The sequence below is a fragment of the Moschus berezovskii genome, chromosome 23 (assembly GCF_049115385.1).
Source record: "Moschus berezovskii isolate FMDL1 chromosome 23, NW_MosBer_1.0, whole genome shotgun sequence".
In the NCBI taxonomy this organism is placed as follows: domain Eukaryota; kingdom Metazoa; phylum Chordata; class Mammalia; order Artiodactyla; family Moschidae; genus Moschus; species Moschus berezovskii.
Genome location: NC_142482.1, coordinates 58,630,908 through 58,643,049, shown reverse-complemented (window position 1 = coordinate 58,643,049; position 12,142 = coordinate 58,630,908).

Below are 12,142 nucleotides of genomic sequence, written 5' to 3'. Positions count from 1 at the left end.
TAACATCCTCTGGTGATATGGGCGGCTTCCTTGTCCCTTGAGACACAGAGTGGCCCCTGATTTAGTAAGTCCCTTCCATTAAAGAAACAGGACAATCAGGCACAAGCAGAGGGGGATATAGGAACAACTAACCATTGATGTTGCAGAAAAGGGGCCCCAGGGACATATGCCCCTGTCTTTTCCTTGACACCCCCACATATAGTTTTTACAGTCATTAAGATTTGTAATCCTCTGGGTTAAGACCAAGAAGGTTGCACCAGTGTCTGTTAGAAATTTTACTAGGTGGCCCGCCACTTCAGTGACCACTTAGGCATTAGTTGGTAGATGGCACCTCTAGGTAGAGCCACTTCTCACCTTGGGCCTGGTCAGTCTTTTGATTGTGAAGCCATCAAAGGCCAAGGTTCCCCGTCACTCACTGGCCTCTGGAACAAGCCCTCTGCCAGTGCCCTGGCTGTTTGGAAAGGGCACATAGATCCCAATCTTTCCTCTTGTGTCCCTCCTGTCACACAGGGCACACTGATTTTGTCTGGGTACCCAGGGGCCGTGTGGTTTAGCTTGGCCGAATTGGCCCAGAGAGCCTGGCCACCCCTGTGTTGGTTTCTATGTGGACAAAGCCATTGTCACCATTTGGGCCTTTTGTTTGTCTCTCTGGGCATGTTCATCCTCTCTGGCCATATCCCTATTATTGAAAACAATAAGCCAATTGGAGTAAATCACTCATGGGGGTCTGAGGACTGGCAATTATTTTCTGGATGTCTTTTTTCCCCCTGATATCTGGGGCAGACTGGACTGTAAAATGGGTAACAGAAAGGGCCTGTCCCTCAGCGGAGGAAGGATCCACATTTATGAACTTATTTAAAGCCTCCACTAATCTCCCTGGAAAAACCGAAGGGTTTTCATCTGGTCCCTATTGGACTTCTTTCACTTTTTCGTAATTAATGGGTTTCATTGTGAGCTTTTTCATGCCATCTATTAAACCATTAATCATATGGTCCCATCTATCTCTATCAATAAAGCTTATCTGGTGATTCCATTGTGGGTCTGCCTCAGGGACAGCGTTCTTCCCTACCCGGTGTGCTGTGTGACCTGCGGGGGCTGGGCGACTCACTGGTCAGCGAGGGCTCTGGTCAGCGAGGGCTCTGTCAGTGTGGGCTCTTCCTGTAACAGCAGTGACTGGGATCTTGGCTCCCACCTCTGAGACAGCCCTTGCTGGAGCAACCATTTTCATGAATTTAGCAGCTTTCACCTGGAGAAGGCAGTGGCAACCCACTCCAGTACACTTGTCTGGAAAATCCCATGGGCAGAGGAGCCTGGTGGGCTACAATCCATGGGGTCACGAAGAGTCGGATATGACTGAGAGACTTCACTTTCACTTTTCACTTTCATGCATTGGAGAAGGAAATGGCAACCCACTCCAGTGTTCTTGCCTGGAGAATCCCAGGGACGGGGGAGCCTGGAGGGCTGCCGTCTATGGGGTTGCACAGAGCTGGACACAACTGAAGTGACTCAGCAGCAGCAGCAGCTTTCACTGGAGCGGTAAATAGCTATCCAAAAGTTTCCTTCCGGTGCCAAAGTCCCTTTGGGCTACACATTTCATAGCCCAGTCTGCTCCAGACAGCAGGTGAAAAAAGGATGCAAAAACCAACTGCCAGTCCTCAGAACCCCATGAACGATTTACTCCAATTGGCTCATTCAGTTTTAAGTAATAGAAAGAAAGTCAAAGTGTTAGTCACTCAGTTGTGCGTGTGACCCATGGACTGTAGCCCGCCAGGCTCCTCTGTCCACGGGATTCTCCAGGCAAGAATATAGCGGTGGGTTGCCATTCCCTTCTTCAGGGGATCTTCCCTACTCAGGGATCAAACCCAGGTCTCCTGCAGTACAGGCAGATTCTTTACCATCCGAGCCACCAGGGAAGCCCCAGGATTAATAGGGATATGGCCAAAGAGGGTGAACACACCCAGAGAGACAAGCGAAAGGCCCACGTGGTGAAAATGGCTTCATCCTCTCAGACCCCACCACAGGGGAGCCCAGGCCTTCTGGGCCAATCTGACTGGCCACGGTGGACCACATGGCCCATGGGCACCTGGACAAATTAGTGTGCCCTGTATGGACAGAAGGGACATTGCAGGAAAGACTGTGATCCATGTGCCCTTTGCAAGCATCCAGGGGTTGGCAGAGGGAAAGCCCCAGACACCAGGCACACTTTCTTGGAGACCCCCCCTTTTATCCTGGGACCCCTTTTCTGCAACATCAATGGCTAGTTGTTCCTATATTCCCCTCTGCTTGTGCCTGGTTGTCCTGTTTCTTTAACGGAAGGGACTTACTGGCTAAATCAGGGGCCACTCTTTGTCTCAAGGGACAAGGAAGCCGCCCATATCACCAGAGGATATTAACAGAAAAAGAAAAAAGAGCAGATTAAATCAATGAGTGAGATAGAGCCTAAGTAAAAAGAACCAGATTGAAGCCTTAAATGACCCTCCTCTAGATTTAAAATCTGTCTGGGGAAAAATGGTTTGAATCTTCAAAATCATGGTTATAATCTCTTTTAATGACTTTTCTGGTGCTTGTTGAGGGATTTCTTTACATTTCTTTCTGTAGACTCATCCTCTAATGCTTATCAACTAAGAGGGCTAAGCGGATGCTGCTCACCAGAGGGACACCGACTTGCAGTTCTCCCAGCAGAGAAGGGACGGTCAGCCAGGTGTTCACTCCCCCCCAGCAGGCCTCTGCCCCATCTCAGCAGGAAGCAGCTGATGATCGGTCAAGTCACCCCTTACCCCTTGTGAGCAAAGAGTAAACGCCTGGAGGGGGAATGACGGGGGCAGAGCAAAGGGAGAAAGGAGGTGATTACATCAGGGGAGTGGGAGTGGGAGAAACACAGGAGACCCCTGGAGGCTAATGATGACGCAAGAGGGTGGGTTTCTTAACCACAGAGCCAAGCAGGCTTGCGTAGCCACAAAGCCAGGCCACAGAAGCCTGAGACAGGCCCCCAAACAGTACAATAGCGGTGGCATGAGCTCCACATGCTGCCCAGGGAGCTCAGTAAGTTAGTGACCCCTAGGACATGCTCTCTGCCCAAGAGAAAACCAGTAATTTGTGGACCTAGCTTGACCGTGTGGGGACAAGCGAACTCCCCTGCTCAGCCTGGAGGAGGAGCGGATGAGGGAAGCAAGAGGTCCACTCAAGAAAGACAAAGAAAGTCTTCTCCCCTCCCCACTTTTCCTTTGATTGTAAAGCTGTAGCCCACTAAGTTCTTGGGGTGCAGCATTTCTCACCCGCCTGCTTGTAAACCTCACGAGCGTCCCATTCTGATAAATCACTTCTTGTCTATCACGTAGCCTCTCACCTGAATCCTTTTCTGAGCTGAGACATAAAGAACTGTGGCACTGGAGCTCCTCAGAGCCCCTGAAATGACTCTGAAATGGTTTCACAACGAGGCAACTCCATGTGGACATCCTATGGGAGACTCCAATGCAATACCTCCAGAGTGGAGCTCATCTGCTGCTGAGCCCTGTCTCTGGAAATACCTTGCTCTCCACCAAGTTCCTCGAGTCAGAAACCAATGGATCACAGTCAGCCTCTCCTTTACTCTCTTCCTGGACATCTGGTTAACCACAAAGACCCATCCGATCTTGATCCTAAGCGCCTTCACCTCCATCACACCTGCCATTCCTCTAGTTCAAGGCTGAGACATGAACACACCTGGCCTTCCTTTCCTCTGATTTCTGGACATATCAAGATGATCCACCTGCCACAGTGCCCGCAGAGTCACCCTTCTAACCTGCAAACAGAATCTTGCTACTCCTTTGCAAAGAGCTCTTCCACAACTCTGTTCCACCAATGGTATATAATTGTTATTCCTCAGTAGGGCATAGCTGGGGCTTCCCTGGTGGTTCAGCAGCAAAGAATCTGCCTGTAGTGTCAGAGATGCAGGAGCCACCAGTTCGATCCCTGGGTCGGAAAGATCCCCTGGAGGAGGGCGTGGCAACCCACTCCAGTACTCTTGCCTGGAGAGTCCCATGGACGGAGGAGCCTGGTGGGCATGTGGTTGCAAAGAGTCGGACACGACTGAGTGGCAGCACAGCACAACAGGGCATTACCGATCTGTAGACAATTAGGTCCCTTTTTGTGCCTTTAGCCTCAGCTTTTGAGTCAGATCTCAGAGCCCTTGCAAGTCAAACATACGGACGTCCTCATCAGGAGCCCTGGTCTTTTCTCGGCCTGCATATGCTGTCCGCTCTCCTGGGCAGCCTCTGGCGGGTGTCCGTCACACAAAGCGAGCCATCTGCTGTCTTCCTCTCTCTGTCACTGTGTGTCCAGAATGGAGAGCAGAGAAGCAACCCTTTCCACTGACTGCCCGCAATTTAGAGGCATTCACTCCATGGAGGATTATTCAGGAGGCAGCAGACAACTCCTTACCAGCCTCAGCCATAACTCCTGTCTTCCCCCCATACCCCCCAGGAGTGCAGAGAAGGGGACCTCTTGGACTCAGGAGCTGATGGCCTGGGGTGGGGGGAAAGCTTTTCCCTTCACCAGGGAGGCGGGGCTCTTTCCCACGCGGGGAGCATCCAGAGAGTCACTCGCAGAGATGAATGACTCGCAGGCGGGAAGGCTGGAGTCTCACTCCTTCACTTCATGCTTGTGAAGCTGGAAACCTGGTATTTTCCTCCGGGGTCTTCCTGGGAGCAGAGGGGAGCATGGTGAAGGGATTTGTTGGGGAGTTTGCTGGTATCCCCCGGGGTTAGCATGTGTATCCATAGAAACAGAGCCTCTGCCTGACATTTCTAAGGTGAGATGCTTTCTAACTTGCGCGAAACTTTATTTATTTATTAACTTTTGGTCGCGCTGGGTCTTCAACTGTTGCACGTGGGCTTTCTCTAGTTGTGGAAGGTGGGGCCTGCTCATCATGGTGGTGCATGGGCTTCTCATTGCAGCAGCTTCTCTTGTCGTGGAGCACGAACTCCAGGGCGTGAGGGCTTCCGTAGACGTGGCGCACGGGCTTAGTTGCTCTGTGGCAGGTGGGATGTTCCCGGACCAGGGGTTGAACCCGTGTCTCCTGCAGTGGCAGGTGGATTCTTATTCATTGTACTAACAGGGAAGTCCAGAGACTTTTCTAACTTTTGCCAGAAGGGTGAGTGTATGCGTGCTAAGTTGCTTCAGTCGTGTCTGACTCTTTGAGACCCCGTGGACGGTAGCCTGCCAGGCTCCTCTGTCTATGGGATTTCCCAGGCAAGAATACTGGGGTGGGTTGCCACGCCCTTCTCCAGGGGATCTTCCCGACCCAGGGATCAAACCGGCATCTCCTGTGGCTCCTGCACTGCAGGCAGATTCTTTCCTGCTGAGCCACAGGGGAAGCCCAGTAGGGTGAGTAAGAACCGTGATTTAACAGTTTGGATAAAGAAGATGGCCGTTGGGGGCCTCACTGTAGCTCTCGTTGGCCTTCAGAGGACACAGAAAAGACCTTCAGTGGCGTCCATGGATAAATAACAAAGAGCACTGAAGTTAGATGAAGGGTGGGAAGGAAGGCCCTCCAGGAGGCTCTGGGCCAGCAAGGGAACGGCCAATGTGGGGAGATGACTGAGGGCCAGAGAGACGCTCGGTACCCCTTTCTGAAGGGCTTCTCAGTGATGCCAGGGGCCATCACTGGGGCAAATCGGAAGGCCACTGGGGCAAAGTGAAGGCAGGGGCAAATCTGAACGCCACCTCCACCATATATATATATGCCCATATATACCAATACGTGTATACACAAACACATGTCCTGGGTATATAGAAGCTCCGATATTGCCAGGGGCAGCAGCATCAGGTAACTCAAGATGCTGCCCATCACCGCCACAAGCAGGACACAAGCTGTTTAGGATAAGCTTTGCTTTCTTGTTTGTTTCTTCAAGTTCTTATCCCCGGAAGAGGGAGGCCCAGGATAGGCAAGACGGCAGAGAAGCAGACCCCATCCTTTGAGGTGCTGATAAAGGAGAGTGTTGAGGAAGGTGAATAGCTTTAAAATCTCTCTCTCTCTCTCACACACACACACGAGTTTTAGAATCCAAGAAAATATTTTTGGAAATAAAAACAGTAATTCCAGTGCTTGAGAATCTCTGTAGGTCAGCCTCTCCCTGGTTTTCTTAAACACTGAACACGTCTAAATGATAAAATTGACACAACACCAGGAGGGGCACACAAGATATTTTGCAAACTTGGGCTCGAGTCATGGAATGTTGTCTTATGGATGAATTAACTCTTCTGAGAAATCATTTCAAACCTATGAACATCCATTTAAACATTAGCTATATTAAAGGAAGAAGAGCAAGATATCAAAGAAGCTGATATTTTAAACAAGATACTGAATATAAATCAATGCTCATCAAGTTAAGATGTGCATCAAGGCAATAATAAATTGACATGTTCATTTCCATCAGTAAGGAGACCAAAGCTGCTCATTCCTGCAATGAGGCAATCATATTCGACATCTGCCTGTTTTCTGAGTGGGAACCTTTTAAAAGGCAGATGATCAAGAATGAGGAAACACACAACTTTATAATACAGTTGAGCACTTTTCTTAGTTATGCTTAAAATGGATTCTAGGGAAAATAAAAACAGAGTAGATTTTGTGTTTTGTTTTGGCAGAATTCTAAAGCATATGCTGAGAAGTTATAATGTTCTGTGAGATACCCTTTACAAAACACTTTTTTTGCTACAACTTTAAAAAGTTTTAAATTTTATAAAGGAGTATAGTTGATTTACAATGTTGTATTTCATAGCTCAGTTGGTAAAGAATGCCTGCAAGGCAGGAGATCCCGGTTCCATTCCTGGGTCGGGAAGATCTGCTGGAGAAGGGATAGGCTACCCACTCCAGTATTCTTGGGCTTCCCTGGTGGCTCAGACAGTAAAGAATCCGCCCGTAATGAGGGAGACCTGGGTTTGATCCCTGGGTTGGGAAGATCCTTTGGAGAAGGGAAAGGCTACCCCCTCCAGTGTTTTGGCCTGGAGAATTCCATGGGCTGTATAGTCCATGGGGTCACCCGGAGTCGGACACGGCTGAGCGACTTTCACTTCATTTCACTTCATTAGTTTCAGATGTACATCTAACTGATTCCCTTTGCTATAGGTCTTTGTTGGTTATCTGTTCTATACATTGTTTAGTTCCTAAGTTGTACCCGACTCTCTTGCGATCCCATGGACTGTACCTGCCAGGCTCCTCTGTCCATGGAGCTTTCCAGGCAAGAATCCTGGAGTGGGTAGCCATGACCTCCTCCTGGGGATCTTTGTCCCAGGGATTGAACCCGCGTCCCCTGCACTGCAGGCAGTCTTTACCGCTGAGCCAGTGGGGAAGCCCATTTTTATGCACAGTAGCATGTATATGTTAATTCCAGCCTCCTTATTTATCCCTCCCTTCTTCCCCATCCGGTAACCATAAGATTGGTGAAACATTATTATAAGGTTTTGAAGACTGGTTATGCAGACTGTGGATCCAATAATGGGAATGGGATGCTCCTTCAAAATCTTAGTTTGACATTTTTTAGTAAAGACACTGAAGTGCTACACTGTATGAACTTCTCAACTGAAAGTGAGTGGCAAGTGATGAAATCTCCCCCAGCTGTGTTAAGGAAGGGCCAACGGGGACTAGACAGAACAGCTGAAGGCATAAGGCTGGAGAAATGTAAGATGTTTTACATTTTGACCCCGTTGAGTTGAGGCGTCTCAGTAAGATGGTTACTGAGCTCTGTCAATCCTAACCATAGTTCTCTAGCTTTCTTTTGATCAAGATTTCTGTTCCTCACTTTCTTCTCCGTTTTAGTTTTCTGCTGCTATAGATCGCCTCAACATTTAGCAGCTGAAAACAACAACAAATATTTACTATCGCACAGTTTCCATAGGTCACAAATCTAGGTGCAGCTTACTTGGCTTACTACAATATTCCCCTCTGGGTCTTCCTACTTTTATGCTCTGCAAAGCAGCCTATTAAATAGCTTAAAATACAGTATCAGTGTCCGTTTTCCTTGGTTAAAACCCTTTGGGGTGGTCCCTTTATCCTTTGATGGTCTGAATTTCTCACGATCCTGTCTGATATATCTCGAAATATCGTTCAGATCACTTTTAAAAAAACCAGCTTTATTGACGTATAATTGGCCTACACAGAGCTGCACCTGTTGTTCAATATAAGCAGTTCAATGAGTTTGGACATGTGCAGACAACAGTGGAACCATCACCACAGTCAAAGTCGAGACGTTTCCACCACCTCCAAAAGTTTCTGTATGGCCCTCCCTTCCTTTTCCGGGTAAGAACACAGACCTTGAGGTCTATCCTCAGTAAAACTTTAAGTGCACGATAGGGTATGGTTAAGGAAATCCCCGATGGCTCAGCGGTAAAGAATCTGCCTGCCAGTGCAGGAGACTTGGGACACCTGGGTTCGACCCCTGGGTTGGGAAGATCCCCTGGAGTAGGCAATGGTAACCCACTCCAGTATTCTTGTCTGGGTAATCCCCATGGACAGAGGGGCCTGGAGGGTGGCAGTTTACAGTGTTGCAGAGTCAGACACAACTGAGCACAACACACACACACACATACACACACACACACACACACACACAGAGGGTATGGTTAACCAGAGGCATTTGGTTGTGCAGTGGGTTTCCAGCACTGATTTATATATACGTATATGGATATAATTTTACTTTTATTTGATTATTTTGGCTGCTCTCAATCTTTGTTGCAGCATGCATGTTTTGCTGCTATATATGGGATCTTAGTTCCCTGACCAGGGATTGAACCCTGGCCCCCGGTATCGGGAGCTCAAAGTCTTAACCACTGGACCCCCAGGAAAGTGCCCTCTAGCACTGATTCTTGCATAACTAGAACACAGCAGTCTTGAATGTGTCTTGAGTTTCTGTGATAAAAAGAGAAAACGACCTAGAACTAAGGTAATTCCGGTAAAAGTCTTACCAGGAAACACATGCTTCCCTGAACCTGTAAGTGATAATAGCGTCATTTCATTAATTGAATGGGCTTCCCCGGTGGCTCAGAAGGTAAAGAATCCACCTGCAATGCGGGAGACCTGAATCCATGGGCTGGGAAGATCCCCTGGAGGAGGACCTGGCAACTCACTCCAATATTCTTGCTGGAGAATTCCAAGGACAGAGGTGCCTGGCGGGCTATAGTCCATGGGGTTGCAAAGAGTCGGACACAAGTGAGCGACTCAGCAGAGCACAGCAGCATTTACAGAATCTCCCCTTCAGCTCCCGTCTCAGGGTGGGGACGGACTGCTTCCTTCCCTTAGCCAAGCGCACGGTTGACAGGAGGCCTGGCCCGCCGGTCTTGTCTGGAAGGGGTCTTTTTGTGCTGATTCCGGGGCGTCTGAATTTGAAACAGGTGTCCGCGTGCATCTGAAAGAATCTGTTCCAGATGTCAGAAGCTTCAGTTCTGGTGAGGGACGTGAAGGAAAATTAGGAGAACAAGTGTCCTATTCACATGCTAGGAAAATAAATGTTTTACTAATCCTTAAATAACATTTTTACTCTGAGGTGTATTGGCAAATTTTAGTTTTATTTCTGTATGAAAGTCTCACTTTTATGAGTGTGATTTATACGCATTTGAGGAGTAAAGGTGATTGCTAAAATTAGTTTCGGTGATCCCATGCTAATGTCTGTGTGGGAAGAGAATCATGTTGTCTTAAAGCGCTGACATTTTGCTTATATTTAGTGAATAGTGCAATATTTATTATCACTGGCTACAGTTTAGTTTAACTATCATGAATGCACATCATTTCTTATGTTTTGAGATCTTCTCATGGTAGAATGTGTGATGGGAAAATGTCTCAGGCATTCTCTTTTCCCACCCAAGCTATTAACCAGTAAAATTCTACCACTGAATAAATGTTGACTTAGCACCTTACTATGTGCCCGGCACTGTGCTGGGATACAGAAAAGCTTATCTTGATTTCAGAACAGGTAACAGTGAGATGCAGTGATTGTTGCCCGCGCTGACCAGGCTGCGTATCTGGAGGGAGACTGAAAATTTATTGATTTGTGAGTTGCTCTGTTACCACCCTAGTTCAGTTGCTCAAAGGGTAAATTCACTAGCCTCTGCATGAAATTTGGTGAAAAGCTTTTTTTCGGCAAGATCTTTTATCCACCTCTTGTTCCCCAATCTTGTCACATGAGCATAGGTAGCCAGGGGCCTGAGTGGGCTGTCGGCTCTGTAAACACAGAGCAGTCAGGGTGTATAGAAATCATGCACTTCAGTGATTCTTTAATAAGAAACTTATCGAGTAAAAGTACTTCAGGTGTGTTTGAAATTTCTGCCCTTTCCTGCATTCTCATCATGGAAAAATACATGTAGAGATTGTACTCAAACGTAGACACAATTTCTTTGCCCACTGCTAGTAGTATCTACCTGGTGCGTTTCAGATGCCACACAAGATTCCAAACAGCAGCGTCTACTTCCTTTTGGAATATAAAGTATGAGTCTTACTGGAGTGTATTTGGCTTATTCAGTCAAAGGAGAAATGAGCATGTACTCATCAACAGGCAGAGGAGTTATTTCTAGAAGGAACTATATTAAAAAAAAGTCCTCTGAGGATTCAATGCAAGAAAAGTTTCTCCAGATACAAGTGCATTTTTCTCTTCGACCATGAGAACAATACAACCCACCATTCCCATTTTTGTCTTGCCGCCGAGGCATCTCCGAGCTAAACACAGTGCTTAATTTCTGTTATGATTTTAGATACCTGCCTGATGACTTGGTTCCAATCTAGTAATTTTTGATTTTCCTATTCTTTTAAGAAAATATTTCTTTATTTATTTGTTGGCTGCTCTGGGAGCTGGTGATGGACAGGGAGGCCTGGCGTGCTGCAGTCCACTGGGTCGCAGAGAGTCGGACACGACTGAGAGACTGAACTGAACAACTGGGTCTTTGTTGCTGCGCGTGGGCTTTCTCTAGTTGTGGCGAGTGGGGGCTACTCTCTGGTTGCGGTGCTCGGCTTTCTCGTTGCAGTGGCTTCTCTTGTTGAGGAACACAGGCTCTAGATGCACAGGCTCAGTAGGTGTGGATCACAGGCTTAGTTGCCCCATGGCATGCAGAATCTTCTGGGATCAGGGATCCAACCTGTGTCCTGTGTATTGGCAGGTGGATTCTTAACCGCTGGAACACCAGGGAAGTCCTTCCTATTTTGTCCTTAACTGTGTTTTCATAAACTACCTTTATTTGTGTTTGTGACTATATGGAATTTGTTAAAATCAATTAAATCACCAACTCCATATCACAACGACAACAATAAAAATGACTCATGCGATCATTGGTGGAAACTGTCCTGGAACCAACATTTGACTGCAGATCACTAGTATATGGGTATTTAAAAGTTGACTCCAAGAGAGATTCCTTGTCCCCAAAGGACTCTCGCCCCACAGAGAGACACCTGGGGGTCTGGCCCTTCAGGCAGCACTAATGTGGATGAGGGAACTCCAGCAGCACTGGATAAACCATGCAGATGATGAGAATACCACAAAGCCTCTGAAAACTAAGCTGGCTTTGGAACCAACCATGCCTACAAAAGGAGGCCAGCGCCTGCCTGCTAGACCTAGGCAGGGCAACTGCCTGATAAAAGGTGTAAATAGGACCCAGAGTCCCATGGGCTTCCCAGGTGGCGCTAGTGGTAAAGAACCCACCTGCCCATGCAGGAGACATAAGAGATGCGGGTTTGATCCCTGGATTGAAAAGATCTCCTGGAGGAGGGCACGGCAACCCACTCCAGTAGTCTTGATTGGAGAATCCCATGGACAGAGGAGACTGATAGGCTACAGTCCAGACAGTGACGGAGATGACTTAGCGCACATGCAGAGAGACTGATGGCAGAAGGCCCAGGATGCAAAACAAAAATAAACCCAAACAAACAGACCCCGAAGAAAAACCTGTTCAAAATCCCCCAACCACCTGTCATGCCAAGAATCAAGAAAACCCCAACCTGAAATGAGAAAGGACCACTGACCAACACCACCTTGAAGATCACTCAGATGTCAGATGACCTCATCTCACCCAAATCATCAAAGATGTAAAAGCAGCTGTCCTGAAAAATGCTTCCACAGTCAATTACAAATTCCCTGGAAACAAATAAAAAAGCAGAAAATCTCAGCAAAGAAACAGACGTTAT